Below are 13,787 nucleotides of genomic sequence, written 5' to 3'. Positions count from 1 at the left end.
GTCCGAAGAAGGGTCTCGAAATGGCAATGGAAATGAAATGAAATGAAAATGAGATGAGTTGTTTGGCCTGCCCTGTGCTTGAAGCTCAAATGGCAATGGAAATGAAATGAAATGAAAATGAGATGTTGTTTTGCCTGCCCTGTGCTTGAAAATGAAATGGAAATGAAATGAAATGAGTTGTTTGGACTGCCTGAAACCACTCATTTCGGCCCACATGGCCCCTATTAGCTGAGAAATCCCTTTTGCCGAAAATGCCTGTATTAGCCCAGGAAGAGCATTTTGGCCCAAAAGGCCCGTGCCAGGCCAGAAAAAGTACAGAAAGCGTGCCTTTCACTGAGATTCCACTCTGATTTTTATGTAAACAGACTTCAGCCCATCAGTCGTGTACTACCCCAGGAGGAGTCCCTTCGGCCCATCAGTAAGTATTCACACTGCAAGTATTATAGTTCAACCCAGTATTTTCTCCCTCCCTTCATTGGCTCCAAGTGAGATCTAGGCCATAATAGGCTTTCCTCCTTCATTGCTGTGATCTGCAGAAAAATATGAAAAATGTCTAAAATTGATTCTCCACTCTCCCCCTTCTCTCACAGAGTCTATCACCTGTTTTGGACAGAATTTCTGGCATATTCTGAGCTGCCAGCCCACCAGCCCTGAGTGACGGAGCTGCCAGCCCACCAGGCCTGAGTGACTGAGCTGCCATTCACCAGACCTGAGTGACTGAGCTGCCAGCCCACTAGGCCTGAGTGACTGACCTGCCAGCCCACGAGGCCTGAGTGACTGAGCTGCCAGCCCACCAGGCCTGAGTGACTGAGCTGCCAGCCCACGAGGCCTGAGTGACTGAGCTGCCAGCCCACCAGGCCTGAGTTACTGAGCTACCAGCCCACCAGGCCTGAGTGACTGAGCTGCCAGCCCAAGAATCCATTCAGCCCACAATGTCCACACTAGCCCTCTGGAAACCAGTCCCTTCAGCCCACAACACCTATACTAGTGCTCCAGAAAGCCCCCACTCCCCCACTGGTCACCAATATTGGAATTGGTGGAGAGGTGGAATATTGCTTTGGGGGACCAGCTATCCCGTGTGAACATGCAAGTTCACACGTGCACAGTGCAAGTTTCTTGGCGGGTTTTTCACACATGGATTGTCGTTATCTTAAGAGTATTTTAAGAAACAAAGAGCGAAGAATGGAGTTTGTGTACAAATAATGTGGTAAGTAAATTTCTTTGAGCTACTGTATTTCGCGGCAATGAAGATGCTAATTTTTACCCTAAAATAAGGCCCGGAAATTTACCTGCGTCTTGGAGGCTGAAGGCTAGATTGTTAGCCAACAAAGATAGACTTGGGCCAAATCGCTTTTAAAACATGGGGAGGACACAATGAGCCCTAACACAGGGGGCGGAAACCTACGGCCCGGATCCGACCCGTAACCCAAACTCAAGCGAACCCAAGCGAGCCGACCTTGAAACTGCAGCCATTCGCAGGGCACGCAACCGACCTGGATGTCAGAGCGAGACCTGGGGCAAGCGAGCCGACCTGGGCGGTACGGCCAGTCCCGTGGCACGCGGGCTTTGGAGGTGTGTGGCAATTGTTAGTCAAGTGAGAATAACAGAGAGAACTGCTGCCTTGTCAACAGAAGCAGTTGGTATTAGTTTTGAAATTCTCGTTATCCCTATTTTTGACCTGCCACGGAGACCGAACAGTGAGGGGACCAGCTCAAGAGCACAGATCATAGAGCAGAGCGGGTCAGCGGGCGATGGATAACAGGACAGCGGGCGGTGGAGCTCACTCCTGTGTCAACGCAAGTAACCTCAATTGGCCCCTTGAACTAGTATTGTCATTCAATAATATCACAACTGATTCAACTTGTCCCAGTGTGCTCCCGTTTTTCCCACCATCTCTCCACCCTCCACCACCACCCATTCAGTCATGCAGAATGGAGATCTGGAAGCCTTGGGCAAATTGAATTGTTATTTTCTTTATTTTTATTTTTTATTTTTATTATTTTGTGTGTGAGAAATTCTATGTCCCGCCAGGCTTTTTTTCAAAATTTAGCTACTCAAAAAGGGGGTGCGTCTTCGACGCAGGTGTGTCTTCATTGCCGGGAAATACGGTATATGTTTTTAAATACTTTATTAAGAGATTAGGCTTTTGAAGACAAATTACTTTATAAAAGTCGACTGACTGCCTACCGGAGAAAACAATCTGTGCATGCGCGGTTTTCAAGATTTTTTTAAAGCCGAGTGACTGCCTACCCTGACTAATTACTAACGGCACTACCCTGCCACCATGTATCACTCTATGACAAGTTAGACCACCTGCTTTGTAAAAAAGGGCAAGCAGTATTTTTCAGAACCAAGGATAACCGATGTTGATGTCCGCCGAGCTTCACAGTCGTGTATCTCTGGCTTCTTAAAAGTTGTCTCCTCCCCCCTTCTCCCCCCCCCCTCTTTTAACGGACTTACTTTACATTGTGCTTTAACCATCTTTTTACAGCGCCAACCTTCCTGTTCATCGCGGTGTGTGTCTGCATCACCTTGGCTATGCACAGTGTGCATTTTTTAGACAATGCTTCCCCTGCTTGCCCTGTCCCCTGCCTGCATAACGGGGTGGTGAAGGAAACGTGTGTGTGTGTTGCACTCTGACAGTCGTCGTTCCATTTGCCGGTTTTTCAGGCGACTGCCGGCAACCTAAGTGGGACAGGCCCATAAAGAGATTGCAGATGCAATAATCCAGAACAAAAACAGGACACTGGAAGAAGTTGACCTGCTGAGTTCGCCAAGACTAAATTAAAACCTGTTCCATTGATTTTAGTGTGGCAAACATTAACGTTGCTTCTCTTTCCCACAGTTGCTGCCTCACCTAATGAGTATACCCTAGGATTTTCTGTTTTCAATTGCGATTTGAAGTTTATACGAGGCTTCAACTGCTGTGAAATAATTACCTTGACTTTTCGGGTTGAATAGGCCTAAACATAACAGACAAAAATAGCAAAATGCACAAAACTTCAAGGGATAGACACAAAATGCTGGAGTAACGCAGCAGGTCAGGCAGCATCGCTAGAGAAAAATAGGTGACGTTTTGAGTCGGAGCCATTCTTCAGACTGTACGGAGAGGTGCAATACATCATCCTCCAACATTATCAGCACCTCCAATGGGATTTCACTAGAAGTCACATCTTTCCATTTCCACCCCTTTCCGCAGAGACCATTCCCTCAGTAATTCCCTGGTTCACTGGTATTCCTTTTCTTCAGAGATGTTGCCTGACCCACTGAGTTACTCCAGCACTCTATGCATATCTTTGGTATAAACCAGCATTTGCAGATCCATGGTTCTAAAGCTTCATTCAAGGGATGACAGGTCCATCAGCTGGTGGCTCAGCATTGAGATGAGGATAGGTGATTTGGAGTGGGATATGTGTTATACTGATTGTGTTGGGAAGGGTGATTATAGGGTGATGGGTTGTATATATGACTAAGAGATACTGTATAGTATATGAGGGTTTTTTTTTTCTCTTTTTTTGTATGGCTTTGAAAAATTTGATTAGTGTACAAATGTAAATAATTTGGTGTACATATGGAAATAGCTGTTTATAGCTTATAAATTTGTATAAGATAACCAGACTAAGTGGGACCCGTTGGGTCCCAGCATCACACTGGAGGGTTGGTTACCCAACGCAATATTCCACCTCTCCACCAATTCCAATATTGCTGGCCAGTGGGGGGTGGGGGGGGGGCTTTCTGTTGCGCTAGTTTGTACTATTTTTTATTTGTTGATCACACACACCCTCCACCTCACACAGATACTCACACACAGACTCTCTCTCTCACACACACACACACACACACACACACACACACACAGACTCATTCACACACACACGCAGACTCATGCACGCACGCGCACACACACACACACACACTGTGTAAAACGAATGTTTAAAGCCTCCTGTAGAGGCTGCTGGTGCTGAAGCAAAAATGTGCTTTAAACAACATCCAACAAACACACTCACCATAGCCAGAGCAGTCAGCTCTTGAATTATTCAACGGCGCCTGCACTCGGCGCCATTTTGACGTCACCCTCTCGCTTCTTGCCTCGAACTGGAAATGAGGCACTCAGCGCCAGCATGCCGCTAACCAGAAATAATGTCATCGGCACCATCTTGCAACTAAGCGAAAATCACAGAATGAGCGCCAATTTTGAAATTAAACTCAGTCCTGATCTAATAAAATGTTTATTCACGCTTTATCCATCTGAAAACTGTTGCAAGCAAGCCCTTTAAAAGCCAAGCCAATTGGACAAAAACACTTTGCAAGCCAACAAAACACGTTTGCTGAAAGCCTTTTAAAAAGTCAACCCAATTGGGCAAGAACACTTTGCAAGCCAACAAAACACATTTGCTGAAAGCCCTTTAAAAAGCCAACCCAATTGGGCATAAACACTCTGCAAGCTAACAAAACACATTTGCTGAAAGCCCTTTAAAAAACCAACCCAAGTGGGCAAAAACACTTTGCAAGCCAACAACACACGTTTGCTGAAATCCTTTAAAAAAGTCAACCCAATTGGGCAAGAACACTTTGCAAGCTAACAAAACACATTTGCTGAAAGCCCTTTAAAAAGCCAACCCAAGTGGGCAAAAACACTTTGCAAGCCAACAAAACACATTTACTGAAAGCCCTTTAAAAAGCCAACCCAATTGGGCAAAAACACTTTGCAAGCCAAAAAAACACATTTGCTGAAAGCCCTTTAAAAAGCCAACCCAAGTGGGTAAAAACACTTTGCAAGCCAACAAAACACATTTGCTGAAAGCCCTTTAAAAAGCCAACCCAATTGGGCAAACACTTTGCAAACAACAAACACATTTGCTGAAAACCACATCCCGGGGACTCACCGTGGAGTAGACGTGCGTTCAGTGTTATTCGCAGCTCAGAGAGCCATGACCCTCTCGCTTGCTCCGTCTGGCAAAGACTGAGTGAGGCACGACACTTCTGGGTTTTATAGTCCCTCCCTCTGCCGCCAGCGGGGGCAGCAGAGAGAATGGCGAAATGTTTTAAAACATTAATATCTCTTTGATTTTTCATCGATGGGAAAAATCCTCCAGCCCAGTCCAGTCCGGCGGAGGGGGGCTCTGAGCGAGAGGGCCAAAAATGACGGCCGTAAGTGGCGGCGTTCTCTTGGAAATCACATCACAGTAAGTCAAAAGCAGTCAAGATCTTACTTTTAGTAATATAGATTATAAACAGTTGAATAAGTGGTGGGAATTAATAAGCTTTGGCTGCTTCCTGCTCCTTTTCGGACACATACGATTTCATTTATTTATAAATATTGTTTATGACACTTTATAAATATTCTTGTTTTGTTTTTTGTATGCTGTTTAACACTTGCTTTTTATTCTTTTATTCTGTTTGAAATAAAGAATTAAATAAATTGTCAATTATCATGCTCTAAAAAGTTGCCTGTCGTATTTCATCTTAAAGTGAAAAGCTTTTGTTGCGTGCTAACCTGCTATAATCTACAATACATAGGCCCCACTATCAATATTATGAGATGATTATTTTCCTCCCATGTTAGTGTAACTATCTCCACAGCACCATACTCCCTCAAATATAAGAGAAAATAGTCTTCCCAATATGGAATATTCCAAATAATGTTTCTCACACATTTTGTGTTTCGGTATCATCATCTGCTTTCTGCATATTTGCTGTCAGTTGTTTTCATGAACAGTTTCCCTGCACAAGGAACACATGTGAACTACATTCTCTGAATGTGATTGTGTTGTTGGCTTACGATAAACCATTCCCACAGATGAAGCTTATCATTTTTATTTACCAAAGGCTTAATGCCTGCTACGTATTTGGTGTAGTGGCAGTTTATTATATCGTTCAAGGTATTTTTCCTCTAGCCACTATGATTAAAGACAGGGATAAGGAGATGGTTTTGTTACGCTTGCGAGCTCTCCACGAGACATTCAAAGCCGTCCAAAGATAAACCTTCAAAACACAGTCTCTTAATTAATAGTTTCTTTATTGTCATAGTAAAAACAGTAAGATATTCATCCAAACTTCTTCTTGTTTAAGTACATTTTGATCTTACTCGTAGTCAAACTCGTGCATGGTCAAAAGCTGTGCCTTTCCCATGTTTCTTAAAAACTAAAACTAAAAATCACTGGCGCGTCTGCCTGAAAATCCCAGCTACAAACACGCCTCCGACCACGTAATACACCCCACCCACATAATTACAGGCAGATAAAATTTAAAGGTAACTGATTATAGTTAAAGCACACTGAGTTAAGCTAAATGGCTATTACATACCGGCTCCTAATTGTTCTGAATATATAACGAGGCAATTATAAAAATACATCAAAAAAGTATTGTGCGGACATGGCGCCGACGGACGAGAGGCCGAAGCAAAGAAGTCGAAGCCTAAGAACCGAATGGACACGAGGCCCGAAACGCCAATAAACCGAAAGATTACGAAGATGAAACGCCTAACCAAAAGGATGGGACGCCTAAATGTAAACTAACCGAAAGGGCGGGACGCCTAAAAGCCAACGAACTGAAAAGCTGCATGGCCTAAAAGCAAACTAAAGGGCCTGTCCCACGAGCATGTGACCTGCATGCAGCAAGCGCGACCAAACCGGAAGCGGGGGCCGCGCGGAGGACGAGTGATCCCCGTACAGGGCCGGTCCCACCAGCATGCGCCTGCATGCGGCGAGCGCGACCAAACCGGAAGCGGGGACCGCGTGGAGGTCGAGTGAGTGACGTGAAGTTCGAGCGAAGTCCGCGGTAAGTTCGCGCGTGACGTACGGCGTTCAGACGCTGCGTACGGCGTCAAGACACTGCGTACAGCATCGAGACGCTGCGCATGCCCGTCGAGGCGCTGCGTACGGCGTCGAGGCGGCTGCGAGCCGGCAGGCCGTTGCCACGCGGAATTTTTGAACGGTCAGTTTTTCGGAGCCCCTCGCGATGTCGGGACCAGCTCCACACAACTCCATACGGCTCCGGCGATCGAAGTGGGACTGGCCCCGCGAGGCCGTACGGCTCAAGCGACCATGTTAGGTCGCGCTTGCCGCATGGAGTCGCATGCTCGTGGGACAGGCCCTTTACCAAATGGCCGCTCTGTCGAAACGCCACCTACCTGAAAGGCGGCTTCGCCTACAGGCCAACGAACCGATTGCCGCTCAACAGAAAATTCCAATAACGGACATGACGTTGCCCGGGGGCGGGACTTGTCAGCAATTGGTCCAGACCCCCGCGTCCATCACATACATCACTGTGAAGGCATGAACATTGTCCCAAACCTCCGTTCCACCCGACCCGCAGCCCGCGGATGGTGGCCGTGGGAGAGTGGGGGATGTCCCGAGAGATGCACACCGAGAGAAGCGTTTCGGGTCGCGACCTTTCAGACACACTCTGAAGAATGGTCTCGACACGAAACGCCACCCATTCCTTCTCGCCAGAGATGCTGCCTGTTTTGTGCGTGGGAGCTAGGGTGCGTTCCGCAAGCACCGAGACGGTAATAAATAAACGTCTGTCCCCGCCGTGGGGGTGAATCACCTTGGTGTGGGGGTTGGGGTCTGATGGTGGTGCATCACTGGCGTCAGTGACTGTGGGACGCTCCCGTGGGTGGAGACGGAGGAGAGAGAAAAGGGGGAGAGAAGGGGAGAGAGAGAAGGGAGAGAGGGGGGGGGGGAAGAGAGAGAGAAGGGGAAGAGAGAGAACGGAGAGAGAGAGAAGGGGAAGAGAGAGAACGGAGAGAGAGAGAAGGGAGAGAGAGAGAAGGGGGGAGCGAGAGAGGGGGGAGAAAGAGAGAGGGGAGAGAGAGAGACGGGGAGAGAGAGAGGGGGGAGAGAGAGAGAGGGGGGGAGAGAGAGAGTGGAGAGAGAGAGAGAGAGATGGGGGGAGAGAGAGAGCTGGGGGGAGAGAGAGAGGGGGGGAGAGAGAAGAGGGGAGAGAGAAGAGGGGAGAGAGAAGGGGGAGAGGGGGAGAGAGAGAGAAGAGGGGAGAGAGAAGGGGGAGACGGGACCGTGGGGTTCATTTTCCAACACAAGCCATAGGTGGCTGGGAAATCTGAACCCAAGCACCAAGTTGAAAGTGGCCGAAGGTGCGCATCCCTCGGGACATCCCACACTCTCCCATGGCCACCCTCCGCGGGCTGTGGGTCGGGTGGAGCGGAGGTTTGGGACAATGTTCATGCCTTCACAGTGAAGTGATGGACGAGGGGGTCCGGACCAATTGCTGACAAGTCCCGCCCCCCGGCAACGTCATGTCCGTTATTGGACGTTTCTGTTGAGCGGCAGTTGGTCCTTTGGCCTGTAGGTGACACCGCCTTCCAGGTAGGTGGTGTTTCGACAGAGCGGCCATTCGGTAAGTTTGCTTTTAGGCGTCCCGCCCTTTCGGTTAATTTGCATTTAGACATCCCGTCCTTTCGGTTAGTAGGCGTTTTGTCTTCGGACTCTTTCGGTTTATTAGCATTTCAGCCTCGTTTCCATTCGGTTCTTTGGCTTCAATTTCTTTGCTTCGGCTTCTTGTCTGTCGGCGCCACGTCTGGGTACCAAAAAAGTAGCTATAAAGGCTTAACATATATCAAAATCAAAAAATAGCATGCATTATATATCCGCATTCAGATTTCTTCAGCGATTCTTCCATCTTCACCTTCGCCTCCTAGAAGCAATTGGTCTTATTGGTCTTATTAAAATGTTATTCTTAGTCTGAAGTCATACCGTGCACACAAAACCCTTAACATCAGGCATGATCCCCAGTATATAGTCCAAAACACAAAAGTCCAACGTTTTGACAGCATGAAACTTCTTCCTCCATGTCCGATCAACTCATGGATATGTCGTAACGATAATGTTGATATGTGAAAGTCCTTCAAGAGAATAATAGGATTTTTAGCAATAACGTTCACTGTGAGGTTATGTTTAATTTCCGGATCATTAGCAGAGATTTCAAATCCCAGTTCAAGTTTTGGCCATTCTCTGTCTGGCTTACAGAGAAACTCTGGTCCATTGATCCATCTCTTATTGCTTAAGAAGCAATCTGCTGTCAGTCCTCTAGAAGCTTCATCTGCAGGTTTTCTTTTGTGTTGACATATTTCCATTGTGAAACATTAGTAGCTCCCAAAACAAAAGAGATTCTGTCTGCTACAAATGTCAAAAAACTTTTGTTCTCATTGTTGAAGTATTTAAGTACCGTGGTACTATCAGTCCAGAAGATAGATTCTTCCAGTTGAAGCTGTAGTTCTTTTTGCAGCAATATGTCAACTTTAACAGCTAAGACTGCGGCAGTAAGTTCCATTCTGGAATTAGCCACTTTCACTGGCTTCTGAGAAATGATGCAGCTGTGCACATCTGATCTTACCAAAGCTTGTAGGCTGCATGCACTGGTCTACTTTGAATTCTGAGATCTTGTTGAGATCTTCTAACCATTCTGTCCATCGGTGAGTGGAAGTTCGTGTTATACTCTCATCCCATCCAAGTTTTTCCTTACAAAAACCTGCAAAATCAACTTGGCTGACAGTGTAAATGGTGCAAGGAATCCCAAAGGGTCATAAACGGAACCAATCACGGATAGGATACGCCTTCTAGTACATGGTCGCTCTTGGATCGAGATTCTAAACTTGAACACATCTGCTTCAACGCACCAATGCCGTACCAAAGCTCTTTACATTGGCAAATTGTCTTTGACCAAATCCAACTCTCTGGTCTCTTTGGCTCAGTCATCTGGTGGAATGCTTTCCAATACAACATGACTGTTGCTGATCCACTTGGAAAGCGTGAATCCTCCCTTATTGCAGAGGGAAGTCAGATGTTTTACCATTTGAATTGCTTCCTGCTCAGTAGACATGGAATTTAAGCTAAATGGCTCCTATATTTGGGTTGAGGATTATGCCATGTTCAGCGACAATATGTGGACCCACTATCAATGTAATGCAGTGATTATTTCCCCAAATTCCAGTGCAATGTCTAAAATGGGATATGGATAAAAAATTTTCCCAATAAATCAATGGAGTTTAGTTAAGGTTATTATTCCCATGTGTACCGAGTTACAGTGAAATGCTTTTGTTGTGTATCCAGTCAACGAAGAGGCATTACATAATTACAATCAAGCCGTCCACAGTGTAAAGATGAAGGGTAAAGGATAAAACATTTAGTGCAAGATAAAGTCCAATTAAAGATATGTATAAAAAGGAACCGCAGATGCTGGTTTGCTGAAGATAGAGACAAAATGCTGAAGTAACTCAGTGGGTCAGACAGCATCTCTGGAGAAAAGGAATAGGTGACATTTCGGGTCGAGACCCTTCATCAGACTGAGTCAGGAAGGGGGACTACCTCTCAAGACCGCAAGAAATTGCGACGAATTGTGAACGCAGCCCAGACCATCACATAAACCAACCTCCCTCTATTGACTCCAAGTATACATCACGTTGCCTCGGCAAGGCCAGCAGCATAATCAAGGATGAGTTGCACCTTGGCCACTCCTTCTTCTCCCTTCCCCACATCAGGGAAAAGGTATAGAAGTGTGAAAACGCACACCTCCAGATTCAGGGAATCCGCGCTGCGCGAGGAGAAGGAGGATGTCTTCGGGCAGCCGCCCCAGGTAGGCCCGCCCTATCGGGTGGCTAGGCCTTCAGCAGCGGCCAGCAGGGTAATGGATGGGCCTGCTCTCTCTCCCCGCCGTCAGGCAGGAGTCGGTGATGCTGGAGGTGGTGTCGGTGATGCTGGGCAGCTACACTCATAGCCCCTGCAGCAGCTGGTGGGTGAGTGTTGGCAGACGCAGCCTCTCAGCCCCGTAGGGCAGCTCCGGGCAGGTGCTGTGGGAAGGAAAGCGAGGGCCGAGGCTGCTGCACCGCTGACTGTTGCGGTGGGCCAGGTACGCGGGCGGGCGACCCTGGCAGCCTGCAATCAGCTAGGCCAGGCATTGGCGGGAATCAGGCGGCCCGACTACAGAGCCCAAGATGGCGTCCGGTTGCCGTGCAGAGTTGATGGCTGCATACATAGCATTAATTACTGTAGAGCTGGGCTGGGCTGTCGGCTGCAGTCATCAGCTCACCACCAATTTGGAATCCAAAATATCTGTTTTGGAACGTCATGAAGAGAGAGGAAGCGGAAGAGCAAGAGAGCGAGAGAGGGAAGGTCAGTTCTTATAGAAACATAGAAAATAGGTGCAGGAGTAGGCCATTCGGCCCTTCGAGCCTGCACTGCCATTTAATATGATCATGGCTGATCATTCAACTCAGTATCCTGTACCTGCCTTCTCTCCATACCCCCTGATCCCTTTAGCCACAAGGGCCACATCTAACTCCCTCTTAAATATAGCCAATGAACTGGCTTCAACTACCTTCTGTGGCAGAGAATTCCAGAGATTCACCACTCTCTGTGTGAAAAATGTTTTCCTCATCTCGGTCCTAAAAGATTTCCCCCTTATCCTTAAACTGTGACCCCTTGTTCTGGACTTCCCCAACATCGGGAACAATCTTCCTGCATCTAGCCTGTCCAACCCCTTAAGAGTTTTGTACGTTTCTATAAGATCCCCCCTCAATCTTCTAAATTCTAGCGAGTACAAGCCGAGTCTATCCAGTCTTATATACTAGGGCACTCCCCCATATATCCCATGACTCCTTCCCATGGCTGCCGAGGATTTGCATAGCAAGAGTGGCTGAACCACTAGGATTCCCTTTACTACCATAGATGATGCATTGCTAAATGCAATAGTTAAACTTTCAGCATTAAACATTTACTAGTTACCTTATCAAATTTGTGTCCGGAATTTACTTTCCAAGAGCTCCATTTGGGGATCCAGTTTTTTAGAGAATTGCTTGTCTTTCGGACTCAATTCCCAACAACATACTAGAGAAAGGGAATAATTTGATCAACTGTGAATCAAAGGAAACTAAGTTCCAAGTAAATAACATTAACCACTGCAGGGACAACATTTCCAAAACCAGAAGTCTCAAACAGATTTCTAGTCAAAGTTTGTGAAATGTGACCCAAAAAATAATATATACTAAATAATAATGCAGAATTAAGCTTGTGAAAACCACACTGCATCTTCAAATTAAAATGCTCCAATATCTTTAAAAGCATTTCCTTAAATATTTTTAATACTGCTGACTTTTTGATGATTTCCCATATATGGAAAAAGAAAACTGCAGATTGTTAAACTTTCAAACAAAACCAAATGCTGGATGAATTCTTTATGGCAGAGATAGATAGATTATTGATTTATACAGGTGTCAGGGGTTATGGGGAGAATGCAGAAGAATGGGGTTAGGAGGGAGAGATAGACCAGCCAGAGATTGAATGGCGGAGTACACTTGACTACTGCTCCTATCACTTATGACCTTATTAATTCAGCCAGTCAAGCAGCACCTCTGGAAAGAGAAGGCAACCTTGTTGTCAGGTTGAAAATTATTCATCAGACCAGAAACATTAACAGTTTTTCTTCCCGTAGATACTGCTTGACTGGCTGAGTTCTTTCAGCATTTAGGTTTTCTGTTTCCCCATATACTGAATCTTGCTACAGCTAGACACAAAAAGCTGGAGTAACTTAGCGGGTCAGACAGCAGTGAATGGGTGACGTTTCGTGTCGAGACCTTTCTTCAGACTGAGAGTCAGGGGAAAGAGAAATGAGAAATATAGACATAATGATATAGAAAGATATAGAACAAGTGAATGAAAGATATGCAAAAAAGTAACAATGATAAAGGAGCCAGGCCATTGTTAGCTGTGGGCTAGGTGAAGACATTATAGACAATGAGACTCTACAAGACAACTGAAACTAGTAAAATGCCGTGGGTGGGGGAGGGACGGAGAGAGGGAAAGCAAGGGTTACTTGAAGTTAGAGAAATCAATATTTCATACTGCTGGGTTGTAAGCTGCTGAAGATGCACAGATGATTAGGTCACCCACAGTTATTCTAAGTTTAATCCAATTTTGACCAACTGCAATAACACACATTTAGCCTGTAATTAATTCTTGATGCCTTAATTACACAACCACTGTGAGTTTAGGAACAGTGCTTATCCTCTATTCATCCATCCATCCATTTCTCCCTGTTCACTCAATCTTCATCTATTAAACTATGAATCCATCAGTTCAGATTTGTTCCATCATTCCATTTCTGCTATCCATACATCTTTATGTGGATCCACCCCACATCCCTCCCTCATTCCCATTATTCCAACTCTGGCCAAAGCAAGTGGCAGGCAAGACAAGACTGGGAGAGCACGAACAGAGATCAGATATTTTAACGAATATTTAACATTGTATATTAAATACTTACTGACAATCAAAATCACCAGAATAACAAGGCTCACAAGTAATCGAATTAAATTGGATTTGTTGGTAGATGGAACCATTAGATTCCTAATGCATTGACCAATTCTCACCTAAGTAGAAAACATAACTTTAACACTTTTAAAGCAACAAGATCTAAGTCACTAGGAGTTAATAACTGTAAATGATCAAGATTTTAAATCAACAATTTCAATATTCCACTTTGAATGATAGGGACTGAAGAAGAGTCTCGACCCGAAACGTCACCTATTCCTTTTCTCCAGATATGGTGCCTGATCTCTGGCCTTCTCAGTTCAGAATGGTGCAGTATGTTTTTCATGTTGCAGGATTTTAAGGGATTTGGAGTTGCAGGGATTTATTCTGAAATGTGAATGCTGAAAAACTCATTCCCACATCTTAAACCAAGGGTTGAAATAGTGTTGATGGTGTATAATGCATTCTCAGGATTGGGAATTGCAAGATTCTACTCCAGAACTTGTATGAATTCATAAT

General features: G+C 45.7%; 1 long non-coding RNA gene across 1 annotated transcript; it reads right to left on the bottom strand.

Annotated features, from left to right (window-relative positions):
- Nucleotides 1-8,530: 8,530 nt before the first annotated feature.
- LOC116984924 lies at nucleotides 8,531-13,375 on the bottom strand. The gene is made up of 3 exons (XR_004415168.1): nucleotides 13,282-13,375; nucleotides 11,745-11,846; nucleotides 8,531-8,658 (listed from the first exon to the last, which is right to left on the bottom strand). It is a non-coding gene; the product is annotated as an uncharacterized LOC116984924 (long non-coding RNA).
- Nucleotides 13,376-13,787: the final 412 nt, after the last annotated feature.

This window comes from Amblyraja radiata, chromosome 21 (genome assembly GCF_010909765.2).
Source record: "Amblyraja radiata isolate CabotCenter1 chromosome 21, sAmbRad1.1.pri, whole genome shotgun sequence".
Taxonomy (NCBI): Eukaryota; Metazoa; Chordata; class Chondrichthyes; order Rajiformes; family Rajidae; genus Amblyraja; species Amblyraja radiata.
This window is presented reverse-complemented; position numbering and strand designations above follow the sequence as displayed.